Source organism: Hevea brasiliensis, chromosome 7, assembly GCF_030052815.1.
Source record: "Hevea brasiliensis isolate MT/VB/25A 57/8 chromosome 7, ASM3005281v1, whole genome shotgun sequence".
Lineage (NCBI taxonomy): Eukaryota > Viridiplantae > Streptophyta > Magnoliopsida > Malpighiales > Euphorbiaceae > Hevea > Hevea brasiliensis.
In genome coordinates this window covers 65,856,989-65,880,578 of record NC_079499.1, presented here as the reverse complement: position 1 = coordinate 65,880,578, position 23,590 = coordinate 65,856,989, and positions in this window count along the sequence as shown.

Below are 23,590 nucleotides of genomic sequence, written 5' to 3'. Positions count from 1 at the left end.
AAAATGTGAATTTTGGCTGAAAGAGATATCCTTTTTGGGGCACATAGTATCAGTAGAGAGTATTAAGGTAGATCCTAGCAAGATAGAAGCTGTCCTTAATTGGAAGCCACCCAGAAATATCACAGAGATTCGCAGTTTTCTGGGGTTAGCTGGATACTACTGTCGATTTGTGAAGGGATTCTCCATGTTGGCATCTCCATTGACCAAGCTACTTAGGAAAGATGTGAAATTTTAGTGGATGGATAAATGCGAACAGAGTTTTGATGAATTGAAGAGATGTTTAACTGAGGCTCCAGTCCTGATTTTACCTACACCAGGTAAAGAATATACAGTTTACAGCGATGCTTCTCACAATGGGTTAGGTTGTGTGTTGATGCAAGATCGAAATGTCATTGCCTATGCATCACGCCAGCTAAAACCGCATGAGAGGAATTATCCGACACATGACTTAGAGCTTGCAACCATAATGTTTGCTCTTAAGATCTGGAGACATTATTTGTATGGGGAGAAGTGCTACATCTACACAAATCATAAGAGTTTGAAGTATTTGGGCACCTAGAAAGAGCTGAACTTGAGATAGAGGAGATGGTTAGAGTTGATAAAAGACTATGATTGTCTGATAGACTATCAGCCAGGGAAAGCTAATGTTGTGGCTGACGCCTTAAGTCATAAGACTATGGCAAGTCTACGGATTACTCCTTTGTCTTTGGTACAAGAGTTAAGATCATTGCATGTCAGCCTATAGATTAATGATGATGGGTAGACAGCAGTTGCATGGCATGTACAGCCAGTGTTGATTGATCAGATCAGTATGGCTGCTTAGAATGATGAAAAGTATCAGAAGATGTTGGAAGAAGTCAGGCAGGGCAAGAAACCAGAATTCTCAATCAGAGATGATGGTCTACTACTACACCAGGGCAGAATATGTGTTCCTAATGATGTTGATTTGAGGCAGATCATTTTGAAAAGAAGCACATGAGTCTCCTTTTTCCATGCACCCTGGTGGTACAAAAATGTATAGAGGGCTAAAGGAGCATTACTGGTGGATGGGTATGAAAAGAGATGTGGTAGAGTTTGTTTCCAAATGCCTAACTTGTTAGCAAGTAAAGGCAGAGCATCAAGTACCCACTGGGTTGTTACATCCACTACCAGTGCCAGAATGGAAATGGGAGAAAATAATTATGGATTTTGTGATGGGACTTCTAAGGACATAAAAGAGTCATGATGCAGTATGGGTCATTATTGACAGACTAACCAAGTCTGCTCATTTTCTGGCAGTCCGAATGGACTACAGTATAGACAGATTGGCTAGGTTGTACATCGATGAGATTGTGAGACTGCATGGAGCACCAGTATCCATTGTATCAGACAGAGATCCTAGGTTCACTTTTAGATTCTGGGGTAGTCTTCAGAGAGCCCTAGGAACTAGATTGAACTTCAGTACTGCATTCCACCCACAGACAGATGGCCAATCTGAGAGGGTAATTCAGATCTTGGAGGATATGTTACGAGCTTGTGTGATTGAGTTTGAGGGCAGTTGGGATACACACTTGCCTTTGATTGAGTTTGCTTACAACAACAGCTACCAATCAAGCATTGGGATGCCTCCATATGAAGCTTTGTATGGCAAAAAATGTAGAACCCCATTGTGTTGGGATGACGTGGGTGAAAGAAAGATGATTGGACCCGAAATTGTTTAGCAAATTGAAGAGAAAATCAGAGTGAACAGAGATCAACTTAAGACTGCATCAGACCGTCAGAAGTCCTACATTGACCTGAAGAGAAGGGATATTGAGTATGCAGTGGGTGAGAAGTTTTCCTCAAAGTTTCTTCTTGGAAGAGAATTATGAGATTCGGCAGAAAGAGAAAACTGAGCCCTCGTTTCATTGGACCATATGAGGTTCTGGAAAGAGTGGGTCCTTTGGCATATCGGTTGGCACTACCTCCAGAGTTGGAGAAAATACATAATGTCTTCCATGTGTCCATATTGAGGAGGTATCGATCAGACCCATCTCATGTACTACCAGTGGAAGAAATTGAAGTGAATCCAGACCTCACATATGAAGAAGAACCCATAGAGATTCTGGCTTATGAGGTGAAGCAGTTACAGAATAAGCAGATACCATTGGTAAAAGTGCTGTGGAACCATCATTCGGGCTAGGAGGCTACTTGGGAATGAAAGGAGGACATGAGGAGACAACACCCACAGCTTTTCAGAGATTAATACCAGGTAAAATTTCGAGACGAAATTTATTTAAGGGGGAGAGAATTGTAACACCCCTATTTGTATAGCCTGGTATATTTCACTGTTCCGGTGACTAGTGTCGGTCGGGACAATTAAGGGGATTAGAACCACACTTAAGACAACTAGAGAAGCCAGAAATACAAATAATTAGTAATTGCCAATTAGTTAAGTATAAATAAGAAAAACAGAACATAAGAAGTTAAACGAGCCGAGAGTCACAGTGATGGGTGACCGTCTCGGGAATGACTGCGAAGCCATTTTAAACTCAAATTTTGAACCGTAAAACATGACGCTGCGGTCCTTAGGACCATTACGAACACATTGGAAAAAAGAAAATCACGAAAAGGAATTGTTAAGCCAGTTAAATAATTAGGTCAGGGAGCTAGAAGAAATTCTGAATTATTTGCGAACCGGGATAAACCAGCGAGGGGCAATTTGGTCAATTGACCCCGAGAGCTGACTCCTTACCTAACTGTCAAATAAAATCAGAGAAAAAAAAATTTCGGAATCGAGAATTAAATTAAAGAACTAATAGAAAAATAAATAGAAAAAAAATAGAAAATGGAAAAGTTAAAAGGTGATGACATCATGCATGACCTCATGCATGATGCCATAAAAATAATACTTAATATATTTACTTAATTAGATTTTTGGGTCTTCCATAAGGATAAAAACAAAACAAAACAAAAGAAAAAAAAAATCAACTAAAAGTCATCTTGCTCCCAAACTTACCGCCTCCCATCTCTCTCTCTCCCCCTCACCGTAGTTAAACCTCCATTAAAGCTTACTTCAAGCTTTGAAATCACTATTAAATCTCAAATCCTTCCATACTTGCTTCACAAAAACTTTGATTTAGTCACTTGAGAAGAAGCCTGGTCATAAAAAAAAGAAGAAAAGAAGAGGGAAATTAGAGAATTCAAATTCAAGTGAGGTAAGCACATTAATTTGAAAGTTTGAGATTTAATTGTTGTGTTTTTAGCTTGTAATATGCTTAAAATGAAAAGAAAAAAATTGTGAGGGATCATTACTGAATTTTGGCCAGCATGAGGGGGAGGGTGATTTGCATGATTTGAATGGGTTGAATGGGTAGATAAACCTTAGTTAGTTGAATGACTATGGTTAAATTCATGGAATCAAGTAAATGCAACAAATGACATGAATTAGGATTTTGGACATTAGGGTTTAGAGACAAAAAATGTGAAAAACTTGTAAATGGTGTCTTTGACCTAATGTGAAGTGAGAAATGGTCATTTGTGACCTAATTAAGTGTGTTAGAAGTGTTGGAATTAAAGTCAAATTCGGAAGGAGTGTGGTCATGCTGCTGCAGCATGACCAAGTCAACTTTGAGGGACCAAAAATGAAATTTTACAAGTCCAATTGGTATGAGACCAATTGGGAATGAAAATAGGCACCAAATGACACAATTTTCATTTATGAAGCATGCCCCAAAAGTGACTAAAACCTAGTGAACAAATTGACCAAAATTGGAAAATTGTAGGCTGCCCTGTATAAACTGACTAAATGAACAGTGTTTGTTCATTTGGTCATAACTCGAGCTAGACAGGTCAAACTGACCTGAAATTTTACCAGTGGTTAGATGAGATATAGACCTAAAACTTTCATGAATAACACAAACCCAAATTATTCCATTAACCAAATCAAATTACTAAGCAAATTTGAATCACTGAATCTGCTGAACTGCAGATTTACCATATGAACAGTAAAGTTTCAATAGCTATAACTCTCTCTAGAAAACTCCGATTTAGGTGATTCTTGAACCAATGGAAACCTAAGGCATATTACAACATTTCATATGAAGAAAATTAGACCAAATTATGGACTTAACTTGATCAAATTGCTGAACGAAGTTGGATCAATAATCTGCCAGAACTAAAATCTGCAGCATGAACAGTAACCATAATTTGGATATAATTTGAACTACAAAACTCCAATTTGAGTGATTCAGAAAGGAGAATAAACTTCAGATAATAGGGAACATTTTCTATGAAGGAAGTTTTTCCAAATTCCAACATAAAAGTGACCATTGGAATAGTGCAACCTTAAACACCAAAACTGAAAATTTGGCAATTTCGCCTAAAAGCCCTAAGTTTTGAGAAAATGACCAAAACTGTAACATCCTCATTTTAGCTAGTCCGTACAGTTTACTATTCCGGTGACCAGTGTCAGTCTGGATAGCTAGAACGTTCGAAAAAATATTTAAACTAAAGTAAGGAACCAAAAATTAACTCAAATATTAATAAGAAAAAAAATTTAGGAAAAATTATAAAATAATTTTTGGGACTCCAGAGAAGTGTCATTGAGGTTCTTATGGCATTAGAATGCCAAGAAAATACTTAGAAAAATTTTTCAATCGGTACGGATAATTTTGGCCCGGTAAGCCAAACGAAGGGCATTTTGGTCATTTCATCTTCAGAGATGATTTTTGGGCCAACTTGTCCAGTTAAATAAATAATTTATATAACATAAAATATGAATAAATATTGTTAAAAATTTAATTGAAAGTAAATAGACAAGAAAAGGGTGGAAAAATGAAAGAAATTAGAATTATGACATCATAATGATGTCATTAAAAGTCTCCCACCCAATCAAGTGTTGACACATGGCATAAATGTATTTAAAAGAGACTAAATGGGTAGAAATGAAGAAAAAAAAAATCAGAACACACTTGCTTCTTCTTCTTGGCGTCACCTCTAGCCACCATGAGCAAGCTTTTGAAAGCTTAAATCCCCACCCTTTCTCACCATAAAAGCCCTAGTTGTCTTCACAAAAAATTCACCCCACACCTTGAGAAAGCTTTGGGCAGCAAAATTTTGAAGAACAATTGAAGTTTTGCAAGACCCAATTTTAGTTCCAAAGAGGTTAGTGACCAATCCTTGCTTTCTTTTTGAAATTCATGTTTAGGGACAAAAAGTTGAGCTAGAAAATGAGAGAAATTTAAATGAAATTGATGATTATGTAAACCCTCATTTTTAGTAGCTATGTGAAGGGTAGGGTTTTGATTGTTTTCCTTGAATAAATTTGGTGTTGTGGTTGCCCTTAACACTAACCTATTATTTAGAATGGTGAAAGGTAAGTAAATGCATGATTTAAGATGTTAGGGTAAGGGTTTGGGTATAAAATAGAGACTTTGATCATGTAATGATGAAAGTGAGTTTTAATGGTCAATTAGTGACCATTTTGTTATGTGTAAAAATGAAATGAGGTGGTTTGATCAATGGAAATTGTAGTTGGGTGGCTGCCCATGGTGACCTACAAAATTGGACATGAGTCCAATAGGTTTGGGCGGCCATAACTTGAATTGTAGAGGTTCAATTGGTGCAAGGCCAATTGGACATAAAACTAGACATATAATGGCACAACTTTGGTGAAGAAACCATGCCCATAAAACCAAACGAAGTGGACCAAAAGCTTGCCTTAATCTGGGTGACCTGCAGTCTGTTTCTGTAGAATGGCCAAATGAATTCATTTGGCCATAACTCAATGTAGAAAGGTCCAATTGACCTGAACTTTTACCAGCAACAAGCTGAGATATAGACCAAAAACGTTCATGAAGGAACCTAACCCAAATTATGACCAGAACCTATCCAACAAGTAAGTTGCAGTCACTGTTTACTGCACTGTAGATATGGTCAGTTCAGAAACATTTCAATCCGGCCAGTTATGGTTTTTGGACCACAACTTGAGCTAAAAAACTCCAAATGGAGTGATTCAAAAAATGAAATTTAACTACACAAAATAGGGAACAACTTTCATGTTGATCATTTTTCCAAATTCCCACTGAAAAAATGACAAATGGAATAGTAAAAATAAAGTATGAAAACTGAAAATTCTACTTAATTAACATTAAGCTTAGAAATGGTAATGGCAACCAATACCAACAAATTTTAAATGCAAAATGTGGTATCCTGGGAGTATTAAAACCAATGTATCTATTGTCTATGCAAAAGTCAACATTTTGGTTGACTAATGAAGTGAATAGTAACACCAAAACTTGAAATTCAAAAATTGTAAAACTCAAAAGTGTAAAATGCCCTAGTATACCTAACAAGATTGGTTTGGATAGCTTGGCAAGCCAATAGGGTTCTGTTAGCAGTACTACATATGGCTTCATGCCATTCTGTGTTTCATGGCTTTCCCATGCCATTCTGTGAAATAATAGCCTTTGGCTATGTTATTTGAGTTGATATACTTGGGTTTTAACCTTGATAATTATTACAGCTTATTAGTTGTTCTGTTGCACACCGGAAGACACAGTGTGACCGATGGTGTGATGGTGCAGTACTTAATACCCGATGCAGTTTACTGTTTATCGATCCGATCAACTAGTATGGGTTACTCGGGCAATGATAATAAATCTTACCAAATTTTAAGTGAATAATACTACAAATAATACCAGAAATCAAGTCTACCCAAAAATGAAATCATACATTCTGTATAATTATTTTATTCTATTTTATTTTATTTTATATTGTCACCACTAAGCAGAATTACTTAGCGCGTCACTTTTGCCAAGCGCAAGTACTGGAGACCTAGCTGGGGAGCCCAGCAGACATCAGACGGGGTGAGCGTTCAGAGCTGCATCCAGGGTTCAGAGTCACCTCACATCTGCACTGCATATGGTAGGACATTAAGATTATAGGTGGCCCTTTTGTATTTTGCATTTTGTATTAGTTTGGATTGTAACTATAAACTCCTGTAATTATGTATTAATATAAATATATGAAATTTCATATTATTGAGATTTTCTGCATTATGTATGTTGATAAATGAAATGTTGAGAATTATTTGTGAATATGCTTCAGGTGATGAAGTGAACATAAAAGTTTTGAAAATAATATCGTGATTGAGATTGAGATTTTGTGATTGACTTGAATGTGTATAATGGAGTTTGAATTTGGAAATTGTTTTGGAAGTGTTTTTAAACAGGTTCAGAAGAACTGTTTTTTGAAATTACAGCCGGCACTCTGCCGGATTTTCTATAAAATTTGCAGATAAATTCAGATTTATCAAAATTGAAAATAAATAAATCAGAAAGGGATAAATTGTAATAAAAATATAGATTGGTACTCCGGCACATTGAGTGGCATAACTTGCTCGGCTACACTGTAGACAGGTAAGGGGTGTCACATTTAGTGGTATCAGAGCATCGGTTTAGGCGTTTGTAAGTATTAAGGTGACACTGATGCAGATCTGTTTGTTTTCTTATTTTGAATAGGATATGGATCCTGCTTCGCAAAGAGCAGTTGAGGAAGAGGTGGAGAGTCGTGCTCCACCAACGGCTGCATCTGGGGGCAGGGTAGAATCTGCTCCACCAGCAACTGAGGCACCTACCCAACCTCAGTTTGCACTATTTCAACAAATGACTGAGTTTTACCGGCAAATGATGGGGGCAATTCCACCACCACAACCAGAGCCACAACCTCCACCAGCACCACAGAAATCTCATTTGGAGAAATTGAGGAAGCATGGGGCTGTGGACTTCTTTGGGAAGAGGGAAGATGATCCCATGGCTGCAGAAAATTGGTTGGATATAACCATCAAAGTACTGAAATAGCTAAATTGCAACCCCGAGCAGAACCTGGCGGGTGCTGTATCCCTACTTCAGGATGATGCATATCAGTGGTGGGACATTGTAACCAGTGAGGTGCAACCTGAACGGATCACCTCGAAATTCTTCCTCACAGAGTTTAGGAAGAAATATGTGAGCAAAGTGTATTTAGAAGAGCGAAGAAGGGAATTTATCAGTCTGAGACAGAGAAAGTTGTCAGTGGCTGAGTATGAGCGTGAGTTTGTCAGACTGAGCAGATATGGGAGGGAGATAGTCCCTACAGAGGCAGAGAGGTGCTAAAGGTTTGAAGAAGGGCTCAATGACAACATCAAAGTCATGATCACAGCACTGGAGATCACAGATTTTTCTAAACTAGTAGATGCAGCATCAAAAGTGGAAAGGGTCAGAATCAATGAACAAAATAGAAGGGAAAGATAGCAGAAGAGGGGTTCGGGTCAGTCCAGTACATTTTCTTCTCCCAGCAAGAAGAGTAAGGGTCCTCCTGCTCAGAGTTCAGGACCACCATAGGGTCGGGGCGGTCTCGAGGCCTGCACCACAGTTCACACCTAGAAGAGGCCAGTCCACACCATCAATGGGCAGCTCTCCAGGGACAGTGTTTAGGGGACCAACCCCTGCATCTTCTGCTTGTCAGTACTGTTAGAAGTGGCACAAGAGGGATTGTTGGCGAGTGACCGGTGCATGCTTACGGTGTGGATCGACAGAACACTAGATCAAGAATTATCCGAAGAGGAGTACTACAGTTGCTCCAACACAAACTGATATACCTGCTCCTGTACCACAAAGGGGTAGGAAGCCTGGTAAACCTGAGGTAGCTGGTCCATCACTGAGGCCTGCATCTGAGTCAGCTGAGAGGCCAAACACTAGAATACCTGCCAGGGCCTATGCCATCAGAGCTCAGTAGGAGCAAGATGCCCGGGATGTCATCAAGGGTACGTTTTCCCTCTACAACACTTCTGTGCATGCATTAGTGGATCCAGGATTATAACACCACTATGTTCGGTAGTGCGTTCTACTGTTCCAATGACCAGTGTTGCCCAGATAGCTAGAATGCCTAGAACTAAACTTCGATATGAGTGAGGAGACATAAAATAATGAAATACAAGAAAAGAAAATACAAGAAAAATAAAGGAAAAACAATAGCAAAGAAATGTAACCAAGTTAAGCGAGCCGAGAACCCTAACGATGGGTGACCGCACTGGGAAGTCACGGCGTGGACCGTTGACTAGCCCTGGACTGCGGGGAACCCTAAAAAATACTTTTAGGACTTAAAGAGACATCAATTGAAGTATAAATATCATTAGAAATATCAAAGAAAAATTAATTAATTAGTACAAAGAAAAGTGAGAAATCAAAAAACGGACAAAACCTGGTGTTACCGAAAAATCAGGAATGCAACCCGAACAGGGGCATTGTGGTCATTTGACACCTCGAATTGCCTTTTGACCTAAATTTCCATTAAAAATAAATAATATTACACTAGGAAAATATAATGAAAAATTAAATTAGGGTTACCTAATGTAAATAACAAAAATGGGATTCAAATTGAGTAATTAACACATTTAACTTATAATGTAACTAAATATTGGTGAGTGGAGCACTATGGGGTTAAAATAATCAATATGTGGGCAGGTGTAAACCCCACTAACACCTTCATCTTCTTCATTCACTCACCATTGCCGAAATGAAAAGCTTGAAAATCCTCCATGGCCGTTTTGCTTAAAGCTTTATAATCTCCATCATTTCCACTTCCAAACACCAAAGTTTCTTCACTAATTTTGATCCCCACCTCACAAGGAAGAATTAGATACTAAATTCAAGGGAGTTTGGTGAAGATTCAACCAGCCGCAACAATAGGTAAGTGTTTAAATTGATTTATTTCTTAAGTAAAGTTTATGGGAAGCTTGAGATGAACAAATTGATGAAGAAAATTTGAGGTTTTGGTGAGTTGTTATTATGCACTAGTTAGGCAGCCATGGTACTTAAATATTTTGAATTATTTTCACATGCAATTGATGGGTATTGATGTTGATAAAAGTGAATAAAAGTTTTAGTAGGTTAATTCTTGGTGTATGTTAAAGTTGAGCACTTGAGTTGGAAATTTTGTTCAATTTAAAATTCTATGCGTGAGTGCCTAAATGGATAGCCATGAAATTGTACACTAAATGAAATATTATTACATGTATTGTGAAGAATTAATGTTGACTAATGTGATTTAAAGTGTTGGTAAGTTAACTTCATACATATGTAATGGTGGACTAACTGGAAATTGAGTTTGAAGGCAATTATGGAGGCTTGACAAATATGGCAGCTTGTTAACTCTTTAAAGGATGCTGGAATTCATGAAGTTGTTTAATGAATTGTGGTCCTAAAGTTTGCCAAATATGTAAGTAAATTACTAGTGAAGATATATGTTATGATAGTGGACATGTAAATAAGCATGATTAAGTGATTAAATTGTGGTAATTGAGTTTGACAAATTTTGCACTTTATGGTGTATGTTGAAAGTGATTGTAAGCTGCCAAAATGATCAATAATATGTTGTGAAATATGTTTAGGTTAGGGTACAAACCAGAATTGGCATGAAGGTGAAGTTTGGTAAGTGTTAAAGGTGATTTTTGATGAGTATAAACAAAATGCAATAGGGCAGTTTGGGTTTTGGGCTTAGAACCTTAAGTGTGTGGCTCCAATTGGTATGAAACCAATTGGAGGTTAAACTAGGCACAAAATGTGCCAACTTTCATGAAGGAAGCAAGCCAAAATTCTACTTGTAAAGTAACTTGAAAAATGACCAAATCCGGATTAGTGCAATTAAGGCCTGAAAATTTACCATTTGGGCAGCAGTTAGTATTTAGGCCATAACTCACTCAAAACAGGTCCAATTGACGTGCAATTTTGACCATGAATAGTTAAGACCCATATCTACAAGTCTTATGAAGACACCAAAACCCAGAAATGACCATAAGCAAGTCATACAGCTTGCACAAGTTCGGGTCCAAAAACTGGACGAACCAAAATTGACCTAAAATGACCTGAAGTGACCAATTTTGATGCATTTTGACCAGCAATAGTAAAATGACCATAACTTGGTCTACATAACTCAGAATGACCTGAAATTTTGCTCCGCGTGCAATAAGACATAGATCTACAAGTTTGTAGCTTTGACCGAAACTCGAAAACTGAGGGAACTAGGTCGTCTGGCTAGGTCAAACTAGTATCCTAGAATCCAGCAAATTGCAAGAAAATGCAATATACAAGGAAATGAATTTGGTAACATGTACCAACCCTAAAAGACTATTGAATGTTACACATTAGTAACATTAAAACCTAATTTACCTAGAACGCATTTAGGATCAACATATTAGGTTGACTAAGCAAATAATAGAATTCAGTGAATTAATTATCGAGCATATCGTTAGAGACAGTTTAAATGAATACTGAAACACTTCAAATTATGTTTCTCAGTTTGCAAAGACTCAGGGAAAGGGAAGGAAACAATGAGTCAAGGCCAGGAGACAGTTATCAGAGGTTTGTGCACAACAGCTAATTCTTTTGAATTTTTTCAATTGAAATGAATTATGACTATTTGTACATTATTGTTTTAAATTGTGAAAATGTGTTTGAATGAATATTTATTGCTTGAAAAGCATTGTAAATGGTTTGAAACTGTGAAAAATTGTTTGAATGATATTGATGGATACTTATTGATTGAAAAGCATTGGAAATGATTTGAAACTACAGCTATCATGTATATTGATTGTATTCCTCGCTAGCTTGTCTAGTGGGACGAATTGAATTCCCTCTCTGGCTGAAGTGTTGAGGTGTGTGCCTGTTGAGGACAAATAGAATGAGTACTCATATTTTTGCTAGCTAGCTATGTTATTCCTCATTAGCCATCGGCTTCTGGGAAAAATTGAATACCTCATTAGCCATCAGCTTTTGGGACGAATTGAACTTTGGAACATGATTAAGCTGTGTGTGATTTATTGATATGTATTGTAAGATTGTGAAATGGAGTTTAAATTCTTATTGACATTCACTGTCTTTTGAATTTAACTATGTTTTGATTTTTGAGATTTATTGTGATTTTGTAAAATAGAGTTTAAATTCCTTATGACATCTATTGTCTTGAATCTAACTATGGTTTTACGTATCCACTATTTATATGATTTATGAATTGTGATTTAAAGTTGTATTTGGTAAATGTTGTGCACCACTGAGACATTGTCTCAGCGATAGCTTTTCATTGCTGTCGCAGGTAGACAGACGGACAGGGCAGCAGACTAGGCTGCTAGAGCATTCAGCGAGAGAGCATCGGGTATATTGAGTATACTCCATTTTGCATTTTGTACTGTAATGTATATTCACTGTATGTATATTTTGTTCTTGGTTTGAGCAGTTGTAAAATAAAATTATACCTTGAAGTTGTAAAATAAATTATGAGTTATTTTGACTTTTAAAATTTGTACTGTATCTCTTTAATCTCAGTCTTTGAAAAATTATTGTGGAATTGAGTTGAGGAAAATATTGTGTTGTTTAACTGTTGGAGTTGAGATTGAGAAATATATTGAAGTGTTTTTTTCTGAGTTTCTGAAGAAGCTGTTTATCCAAAATACAGATGGCACTCTGCCAAAATTTTTACAGAAATTCCTAATAATTCAAATGTGTTAGTTCTATCACTTCAGTTCAAAAAGTTTTTAACACCTGTAAATAGTGCTCACCACTGTAAAAAAAGAAGTAAGAAAAGTTTTAAAATCCCTTGTAGTGTATTTAATGGGTTATCAGTAGTCGAAGTTGGTAAGTCATTAGGTATACTATGGGATCATGTTATGCCTTACAGAGGGGTAGGGTGTGACATGTTTTAGTGGTATCAGAGCTAGTTTTTAAATTCTGTTTTCACCTATTACTTGAATATTCTTTCTTCATAGTACAACTGCTCAATATCATTGTTTGATACATACAGTACATTACATTATAAATATGCACTAACGGGAGGAAATCTCCTTGTGTTATTTGTTCAGGAGGTTTAAGATGCTCGCATTGACTATGGAAGAGGGTGATCGTTCAGTCGATCAATCGATAGAGGCTGAGGTGCAAGGGGATGCCCCAACCCTACACAATGTCAGTGGTTCAGCAGCACCAGCCCCCGCAGTACCGTAGTTTCCTGCTCAGTTCGCTCAGCAGATGGCTGCAATGTTCCAACAAATGGCTGGTAATGTGCCTACTCAAGTCCCAATACAAACACCAGTGATACAACCACAGTCTCCTGCTAGGCAGTATGACAAATTGATGAAATATGGGGCTACAGAGTTCAAGGTGACAATAGATCCTCTAGAGGCTAAACAATGGTTAAAGAGGATGGATAGGGTATTCAAGAAACTGCATTGCACGGAGGAACTTAGATTTGAATACTCAGTATCTTTGCTACAGAGGGATGCTTATGACTGGTGGAAAACCATTCCCCACGATGCAGTAGAACTGCGATGCTAACATGGAATGACTTTCTCAGGGAATTCAGACAAAAATATGTCCCTGATGCTTATGTAGACCAGAAGCTACAAGAGTTCCTAAGTCTCAAACAGAGGAGCAGATCAGTGGCTGAGTATGAAAGAGAATTTTCTTGCCTAAGCCATTATGCAGTAAGTCTACTTTCTACCAGCAGGGAGAGATGCAAGAGGTTTGAAATCGGCTTGAAGCCCAGTATCAGATTACAAGTAGTCGGATTCAATCACACTAACTTCTCTGAACTTATTTCTCAAGCCCTAGAGTTAGAAAGAATTGAATCTGAAGCTGCTTCTGAGTAAAAGAAATCAGAGAAGACAGAGAAAGAGGGAAAATCTGTATAACAGAGTTCCAGTGGCCCTACTGGAAAGAGGAAGAACCATGGGGGACACAGCAGAGCTAGCAAGAAGTCTGGTAGGGGAAGATATTCAGGACAGAGGCCTCCTCTATCTGGTTAGCAGAGTACCAGAGGTTCTTACCCTCCCCGCCAATGCGAAACTTGTGGAAGAAATCATGGTGGGATATGCTATAAGGCTATTGGAGCCTGTTATAACTGTGGAGGCATAGGACACTTTTCCAAGGACTGCACCAGTAGTCACAGAGTTGGACCACCTCCTACTACTGCAGAAGGGTCAGTTCAGAGCCCTGTCACCAGAAGTTCACAGCCACCTAGCAGAGGTAGAGGCAGGGGTAGAGGTAGCCCAGCAGGCAGCCAAGGCACAGTGAAACATTTAGAGCAAGATAGTGCTCCAGTCAGAATCTACGCAATGAGATAGAGAGAAGAGGCCGAGACATCTGATGTTGTGGCTAGTACCTTCTCAACTTTTAATCAAGATGTGTTTGTGTTATTTGATCCGGGTTCTACCCATTTTTATGTGAGTGCTAGCATCATCGATTGCATTGCTGTTCCATGTACAAAAATGGACTTTGAGGCGCTAGTAACAAGTCCGCTAGGACAGGAGGTCAGGGTTAATAGAATGTATAGGGATTGTCCTTTGGTGATCCAAGGACACGCTTTTCTATCTAATTTCGTTGAAATGCCCTTCAGAGATTATGATATCATCTTGGGCATGGATTGGTTAGCCAGGCATCATGCCATGATTGACTGTAGGCTGAAGACAGTCACTTTTGGCCTCCCTCAGTACAGTGATGTGGTAATACATGGGGAGAGGCAGTTATTGCCATCAAACATCATTTCGGCTGCACTAGCAAGAAAAATGATCAGAAAGGGGTGTTGTAACACCCTCCCTGTAGCAACTTCGTACATTCTACTGTTTCGGTGACCAGTGTTGGTCCGGACAGCTAGAACGATCGAAAAAATATTTCAACTAAAGTGAGGGACCAAAATTAACTCAAATATTAATAAAAAAAATTTAGTAAAAATTTTAGAAATAAAATACAACTAAGTCAAATGAGCCGGTGCCCAAGCGATGGGTAACCCAGAGGAAAGTTGCGGTTCTCGCAACTAGGAGCCTTAGACCCGGGGAAAAATTCATAAAATAAATTTTGGGACTCCAGAGAATGGTCATTGAGGTCCCTATGGCATTAGAAAGCCAAGAAAATATTTAGAAAAATTTTTCAATCGGTACAGACAATTTTGACCCGTTAAGCCAAACGGAGGGCATTTTGGTCATTTCGCCTTTAGAGGCGATTTTTTGCTGACTTGTCCAGTTGAGTAAATAATTATTATGACATAAAATATGAATTAATATTGATGAAAAATTTATAAAAAAATGAGAAATGAAAATAAGAAAACAAAAGTAAAAAGAAATGCAAGTTAATGAGAATTGTGACATCATAATGATGTCATTTAAAATTGTCCACCAATCACCATACAACCAATACACTTAAAACAAATAAAAGAGGCTGAAAATAGAAGAAAAAAAATCATCTTCTTCCTTTGGACCAAACCAGCCGAAACCCTTCTCCCCTCTCCCTCCATTGATTTTCAACCAAAGCTCAATTTCTCTCTTCATTTCACCGTAAACCCTCCTACTCCATTCACTAAAACTCATCCTTGCACCTTGAATAACCCTTAGGTAGCAAAATTAAAGAGAAAAGGTGAAGAATTAGAGCTCTTGAAAAGCTCTTAAGTGAGGTTAGTGCTATAATTCTCTCTCACTCTTTTTAATTTTTGTTAGAGCATCAATTTAAGTTAAGAAAGTGTAAAAATTTGAAGTAAATTGTACATGTTAGAGTATCTTCAATTTTCAACAGCCATGAACTTTCTTGAGTTTGATGGCTTGAATGGAATTAAAATCTAGGGATGTCCCTTGATGTGTATAAGTGAATAAAAAAGAAAAAAAAAACATTAATGGCATGTATATTGTAAGATTTGAGAACTTAGGAATTAGGGTTTTGAGGGAAATTTGAGTTTCACTTATGTAATGGTGAATGAACATTTTAAGGGTCAATTAATGACCATTTGAGGTAAGTTGACCATAATTTGGAGTGAAGTATAGTGTTACAAATTGATTTGGTAGGCTGCCTAGTGTAACCAGCAGGGTGGCTGTGATTCCAGCCCACTTGGACAGCCATAACTTTGGTTGTGTAGGTTCAATTGGTGTTTGGATAATTGGACATGAAACTAGACATATAATGACATAATTTTGGTGAAGAAACCATGCCCAAAAGACCAAAGCAAGTGGACCAAAAACTGGTCCCAATCCGGATGTCCTGCAACCAGAATCTGCAGAATGACCAAATGAACAGTAACCATAACTCATTGTAGAATAGCCCATTTGACCTGAAATTTTTACAGCAATAAGTTAAGATATAGACAAATAACTTTCGTGAAGAAACCTACCCCAAATTATGACCAGAACCTATCCAACAAGGTAGTTGCGATCCACTGCTCAACGTGTAGATATGGTCAATTCTGCAGTTTTTCAATCCGGCCAGCTGTGGTTTTTGGACCATATCTGGAGCTAAAAAACTCCAAATGGAGTGATTCAAAAAAAATAAATTCAACTAGACAAAATAAGGAACAACTTTCATGTTTACCATTTCCTCAAATTCCCACTGTAACAGTCACAAATGGAACAGTAAAGTTGGGGTACAAAAACTGAAAATTCTTCCCTTAGTTCTAAGCTTAAAAATGGTATTGGTGATTAATTCCAACAAGTTTTGAATGCAAAATGTGGTACATTGGGGGTGTTAAAACCAATGTACCTATTTTCTATCCAAAAGTCAACATTTTTGTTGACCAATGAGGTGAATAGTGACACCAAAACTTGAAATTCAAAAATTGAAGAATTCAAAAGTATCAAATGCCCTAGTATACCTAACAAGATTGGTTTGGATAGTTAGTTAGTAGTACTGCACATGGCATTATGCCATTCTGTGATTTTATGGCTTTTAACCATTCTGACCTTGTGTTGATACTTGGCCTTGTGCCTATTGTCATTACAGCTTATTAGCTGTTCTGTTGCACACCGGGAGATGCATACGTGACCGATGGTGTGACGGCCCGAGGTACTAGATACCCAGCGCCAGTATACCCGTTTATCTAGTCCAGTTGTCCAGTATAGGTTACTTGGGCAACCAAAAGAATGAAAGTGGACAAAGTTAACAAAATAAATGATTATAACAAGTACAAAACCAGTAAAACATAGATACATTCAATACATATTTATTTTCTGTTATTTCCTTTTATTTTATTATTGCACCACTAAGCATTATTGCTTAGCGCGTTGCTTTTGCCACGCGTAGGTTCTGGAGATACTGATCGAGAGCCCAGTAGACCGTAGACTGGGTGAGACCATCCTGCAGCTTTGCATAGTGTCTGTGTCACCTCACCATCTTCTGTGCATTGGTAGGACACTAGGTTTCATTTTGATATTTTGTAACTATTTTTTATTTTCTCATATGTAACTGAACTTATGAAATATATTTTGATGTTCATGTAAATAATGAGAATTGTGTTTGTGAATGGAAAAGTGAATGTTTATCTGTGATTATACATGATTATCACATGAGATGAATGATTGAGAAATGAAATTGACAAATGTTGAGATTTTGATGTTGGAGTTTGTGATGATTGAATATGATTATAGGAAGTGTTTTTCACAGGTTCCGAAGAACTGTTTTCTCCATTTTTAGCCGGTACTCTGCCAGATTTTCTATAAAATTTTGGGAACCTCAAATAAATTATAATTTTGATAAATGGCTTAAATAAATTATATTTCATAAATTATATTCAAAACTATGATAAAAATAAATTAAGGAAGAATAAAAATGATTGAGATAAAATAGAGTGTTCCGGTACACCGTGTGACGTAGCTTACTCGGATATACTGTAGACGGGTAAGGGGTGTCACAGTTGTGAAGCGTACTTGGCACATGTGGTAGACACCCAAGTGGGGAGTCCAGCATTGAAGGACATCCCTACAGTATATGACTTTCCAGATGTATTTCCTGATGAATTGCCAAGATTACCTCCGGAAAGAGAAGTGCAGTTTGAAATTAATGTTATGCCTGGTGTGGATCCAATCTCCATAACACCATATAGAATGGCACCAGCAGAGTTGAAGAAGTTGAAGATATAGTTGCAAGAATTACTTGAAAAGGGCTTCATCTGCCCTAATGTATCACCTTGTGGAGCACCAGTGTTGTTTGTTAAGAAGAAGGATGGTACTCTCCGCTTATGTATAGATTTCTGGCAGTTGAATAAGGTGACAATAAAGAATAGATATACATTTCCTCGCATTGATGATCTGTTTGATCAGTTGAAGGGTGCAGCTGTATTCTCCAAAATTGATTTGCGATCTGGTTATTATCAGTTCAATGTGCAAGAGCAGAGTATTCCAAAAACTACTTTCAGAACTCGGTATGGCCACTATGAGTTTCTAGTAATGCCATTCGGGTTAACAAATGCTCCAGCAGCTTTTATGGATCTGATGAACACTATCTTCAGACCATATCTTGATCAATTTGTGGTGGTGTTTATTGATGATATTTTGATATATTCGAGGAATGCAGAGGAGCATGACAGACATCTGCGGATTGTACTGCAGACTTTAAGGGAGAAATAGCTATACGCCAAATTGTCGAAGTGTGAATTTTGGCTGAAAGAAATCTCCTTTCTGGGACATGTTGTGTCAGCTGAAGGGATCAAGGTAGATTCCAGCAAGGTAGAAGCTATCCTTAATTGGAAGCCGCTCAGGAACATCACAGAAATTCATTGTTTTCTGGGTTTAGCTGGATATTACCATCAGTTTGTGAAGGGGTTTTCTATGTTATCTTCTCCACTGACCAAACTGCTTCAGAAAGATGTAAAATTTCAGTGGACAGATAAATGTCAGCAGAGTTTTGATGAGTTAAAGAGCTGTTTGACTGAAGCTCTAGTCCTCATTTTACCTACTCCAGGTAAAGAATACACAGTTTATAGTGATGCTTCTCACAATGGGTTAGGCTATGTATTGATGCAAGATCGGAATGTCATTGCTTATGCATCACTCCAGCTGAAACCGCATGAGAGGAACTACCCAACACATGATTTAGAGCTAGCAGCTATTGTTTTTGCTTTGAAGATCTAGAGACACTATTTGTATGGGGAGAAATGTTACATTTACACAGATCACAAGAGCTTGAAGTATTTGGGCACCCAGAAGGAATTAAATTTGAGGCAGAGGAGATGGTTAGAACTGATTAAAGACTATGATTGCTTAATAGACTATCAGCCAGGGAAAGCAAATGTGGTGGCTGACGCCTTAAGTCGCAAGACTATGGCAAGTCTCAGAGTTTCTCCTTTGTCCATGGTATATGAATTGAAAGCACAGCATGCTAGTTTAGAGATTGATGATGAGGGACATATAGTAGTTGCATGGCATGTACAGCCAGTGTTGATTGATCAGATCAGAATGGCTACTCAGAGTGATAATAAATATCAGAAGCTACTGAAAGAAGTCCAGCAAGGCAAGAAACCTAAATTCTCTGTGAGAGATGATGGGTTATTACTACATCAGGGCAGAATGTGCATTCCTAGTGATGTGGAATTGAGACAAATCATTATGAAGGAAGCACATGAGTCTCCTTTTCTATGCACCCTGGTGGAACTAAAATGTACAGAGGGCTGAAAGAGCATTACTGGTGGATGGGTATGAAGAGGGATATAGCTGAGTTTGTTTCCAAATGCCTAACTTGTTAGCAAGTAAAGGCAGAACATCAAGTTTCAGCTGGTTTGTTACATCCTTTATCAGTACCATAGTGGAAATGGGAACGAATAACTATGGATTTTGTTACAGGACTTCCAAGGACACAAAATAGTCATGATGCAGTATGGGTTATAGTTGATAGATTGACCAAGTCTGCTCACTTTTTGCCAATTCAGATGGACTATAGCCTGGAGAGATTGGCCAGATTGTATATATATGAGATTGTAAAATTGCATGGAGTGCCAGTATCAATTGTGTCTGACAGAGATCCTAGGTTCACTTCTAGATTCTGGGGTAGTCTTCAGAGAGTCCTAGGAACTAGATTGAACTTGACCTGACATTCCACTCCTGCAGACAGATGGCCAGTCTGAAAGGGTAATTCAGATATTGGAGGATATGCTACGGGCTTGTGTGATTGAGTTTGAAGGTAGCTAGGATACACACTTGCCTTTGATTGAGTTTACTTATAACAACAGCTACCAATCAAGCATTAGGATGCCTCCATATGAAGCTTTGTATGGCAGAAAGTGCAGAAGTCCCCTATGTTGGGATGAAGTAGGTGAAAGAAAGATGATTGGGCCAGAAATTGTTCAGCAGACAGAGGAAAAGATCAGATTGATCAAAAATAGACTCAAGGCTGCATCAGATTGTCAGAAGTCCTATGTTGATATGAAGAGAAGAGATATTGAATATGCAGTGGGTGATAAAGTATTCCTCAAAGTTTCTCCTTGGAAGACAATTATGAGATTTGGCAGAAAGGGGAAACTGAGTCCTCGTTTCATTGGACCATATGAGGTTCTGGAAAGAGTGGGTCCTTTGGCATATCGGTTGGCATTACCTCCAGAGCTAGCAAGGATACACAGTGTCTTCCATGTGTCCATGTTAAGGAGGTACAGATCTGACCCATCTCATCTACTATCAGTTGAAGAGATTGAGGTAAATCCAGAGCTCTCATATAAGGAAGAACCCACAGAAATTCTGGCATATAAGGTGAAGCGGCTGAGGAACAAACAGATACACCTTGTTAAAGTGCTGTGGAACCATCATTCAGGCCAGGAAGCTACTTGGGAAAATGAAGAGGATATGAGGAGATAACACCCACAGCTGTTCAGAGACTAATGCCAGGTAAAATTTCGAGACGAAATTTATTTTAAGGGGAGGAGAATTGTAACACCCCTATGTTCAGTAGTGCGTTCTACTGTTCCAATGACTAGTGTTGTCCGGACAGCTAGAATGCCTAGAACTACACTTCGATATGAGTGAGGAGACATAAAATAATGAAATACAAGAAAAGAAAATACAAGAAAAACAAAGGAAAAATAATAGCAAAGAAATGTAACCAAGTTAAGCGAGCCGAGAACCCTAGCGATGGGTGGCCCTTGGGAAGTCACGGCGTGGACCGTTGACTAATACAGGTGTGGGAACCACGAAAAATATTTTTAGGACTTAAAGAGACATCAATTGAAGTATAAATATCATTAGAAATATCAAAGAAAAATTAATTAATTAGTACAAAGAAAAGTGAGAAATTGAAAAACGGACGAAACCCGGTGTTACCAAAAAATCGGGAATGCAACTCGAACAGGGGCATTGTGGTCATTTGACACCCCGAGTTGCCTTTTGACCTAAATGTCCATTAAAAATAAATAATATTAAACTTGGAAAATATAATGCAAAATTAAATTAGGGGTACCTAATGTAAATAACAAAAATGGGATTCAAATTGAGTAATTAACACATTTAACTTATAATGTAATTAAATATTGGTGAGTGGAGCACAATGGGGTTAAAATAATCAATATGTGGGCAGGTGTAAACCCCACTGACACCTTCATCTTCTTCATTCTCTCACCATTGCCGAAATGAAAAGCTTGAAAATCCTCCATGGCCATTTTGCTTAAAGCTTCATAATCTCCATCATTTTGCTTAAAGCTTCATAATCTCCATCATTTCCACCTCCAAACACCAAAGTTTCTTCACTAATTTTGATCCCCACCTCACAAGGAAGAAGTAGATACTAAATTCAAGGGAGTTTGGTGAAGATTTAACAAGCCCCAACAATAGGTAAGTGTGACACCCCTTACCCGTGTACAGTATACCCGAGTAAGTAATGCCACACGGTGTACCGGCACACTCTAATATACCTTAATTAATTTATATCATGATTGTAAATATAATTTATGAAATATAATTTATTTTAGCCATTTATCAAAAGTATTATTTATTTGAGGTTCCGAAAATTTTAAAGAAAATCCATGGTAGATCTTGGCTAAAAATGGAGAAAACAGTTCTTTGGAACCTGTTAAAAACACTTCCAAATAATTTCCAAACAATCCCAACTTCAATTCATCAACAGAGTCTCAATATCAAAATCTCAACATTTTTTTCAGTTTCAGTTCTCAATCATCATTTCTCAGGGTTCTCATATATAAACAACAATTAAATACTCAAATTACTTCCATACATAACCATAAATCTTTATTATTTACATGAACCTCAAAATACATTACATAAATCCAAATACATATGAGAAAATAAAAATTTAGTTACAAAATGACAAAATGACACCTAGTGCCCTACCAATGCACTGCAGGTAGTGAGGTGACACGGACACTGTGCAGAGCTGCAGGATAAACTCACCCAGTCTGCGGTCTACTGGGCTCACGATCTGTATCTCCAGAACCTACGCGTGGCAAAAGCAACGCGCTAAGCAATAATGCTTAGTGGTGCAATAATAAAATAAAAGAAATAGCAAGAAAATAAATATGTAGTGAATGTATATGTTTAATTTGTTTTGAATTTGTATGTCATTAACTTCATCCACTTTCATTCATTTGATTGCCCAAGTAACCTACACTAGATGACTGGACTGGATAAACGGGTAAACTAGCACTGGGTATCAAGTACCTCGGGCCGTCACACCATCGGTCACATATGCATCTCCCGGTGGGCAAGCAGCGACTAACAAGTCAGAATACATCAGGCACAAGGCCAGATCTCAATACAAGGTCAGAATGGCTAAAAGCCATAAAATCACAAAATGGCATATTGCCATGTGCAGTACTGCTAACTGAACCCTATTGGCATGCCAAACTATCCAAACCAATCTTTTTAGGTATACTAGGGCATTTGAAACTTTTAAATTCTTCAATTTGTGAATTTCAAGTTTTGGTGTCACTATTTACCTCATTGGTCAACAAAAATGTTGACTTTTAGATAGAAAATATGTACATTGACTTTGGCAATCCCAACATACCACATTTGGCATTCAAAACTTGTTGGCATTAAGCATTTATACCATTTCAAAGTTTAAACCAAGGGAAGCAGAATTTTCAGTTTTTGGAACTCAAATTTACTGTTCCATTGGACACTGTTTCAGTGAGAATTTGAAGAAATGGCAAACATGAAAGTTGTTCCTTATTTTGTCTAGTTGAATTTCCTTTTTTGAATCACTCCATTTGGAGTTTTGAAGCTCCAGATATGGTCCAAAAACCACAGCTGGTCGGATTTCCATTCTGCAGAAATTACCAAATCTACAGTAACATGAACAGTGACTGTGACTGCCATTTGGGTGAGGTTCTGGTCATAATTTGGGGTAGGTTTCTTCATGAAAGTTGTTTGTCTATGTCTTAACGTTTTTCTGTAAACATTTCAGGTCAATTTACCATATCTACAGTGAGTTATGGCCAAATGAACAGTTACTGTTCATTTGGTCATTTCTGCAGGTGCTGTTGCAGGGGATCCGGATTGGGGCCAACTTTTGGTCCTCTTGCTTTGGTCTTTTGGGCATAGTTTCTTCAGCAAAAATGTGCCATTATAAGCCTAGTTTCATGTCCAATTGGCCAAACACTAATTGGATCAACATAGCCAAAGATATGGCAGTCCAAGTGGACTGAAATTTCAGTCACCCTGCTGCACTCACAAGGCAGCATACTCATTCACTTGCCATGCTATATTTCTATCCAAATTATGGTCAAATTTTCTCAAATGGTCACTAATTGACCATTAGGATGTTCTTTAACAATTTCATAAGCCAAGTTCACATTTTGCTCCCAAAACCCTAATTCAAATTCATGATTTATACAATTTACCTTAGTTAGC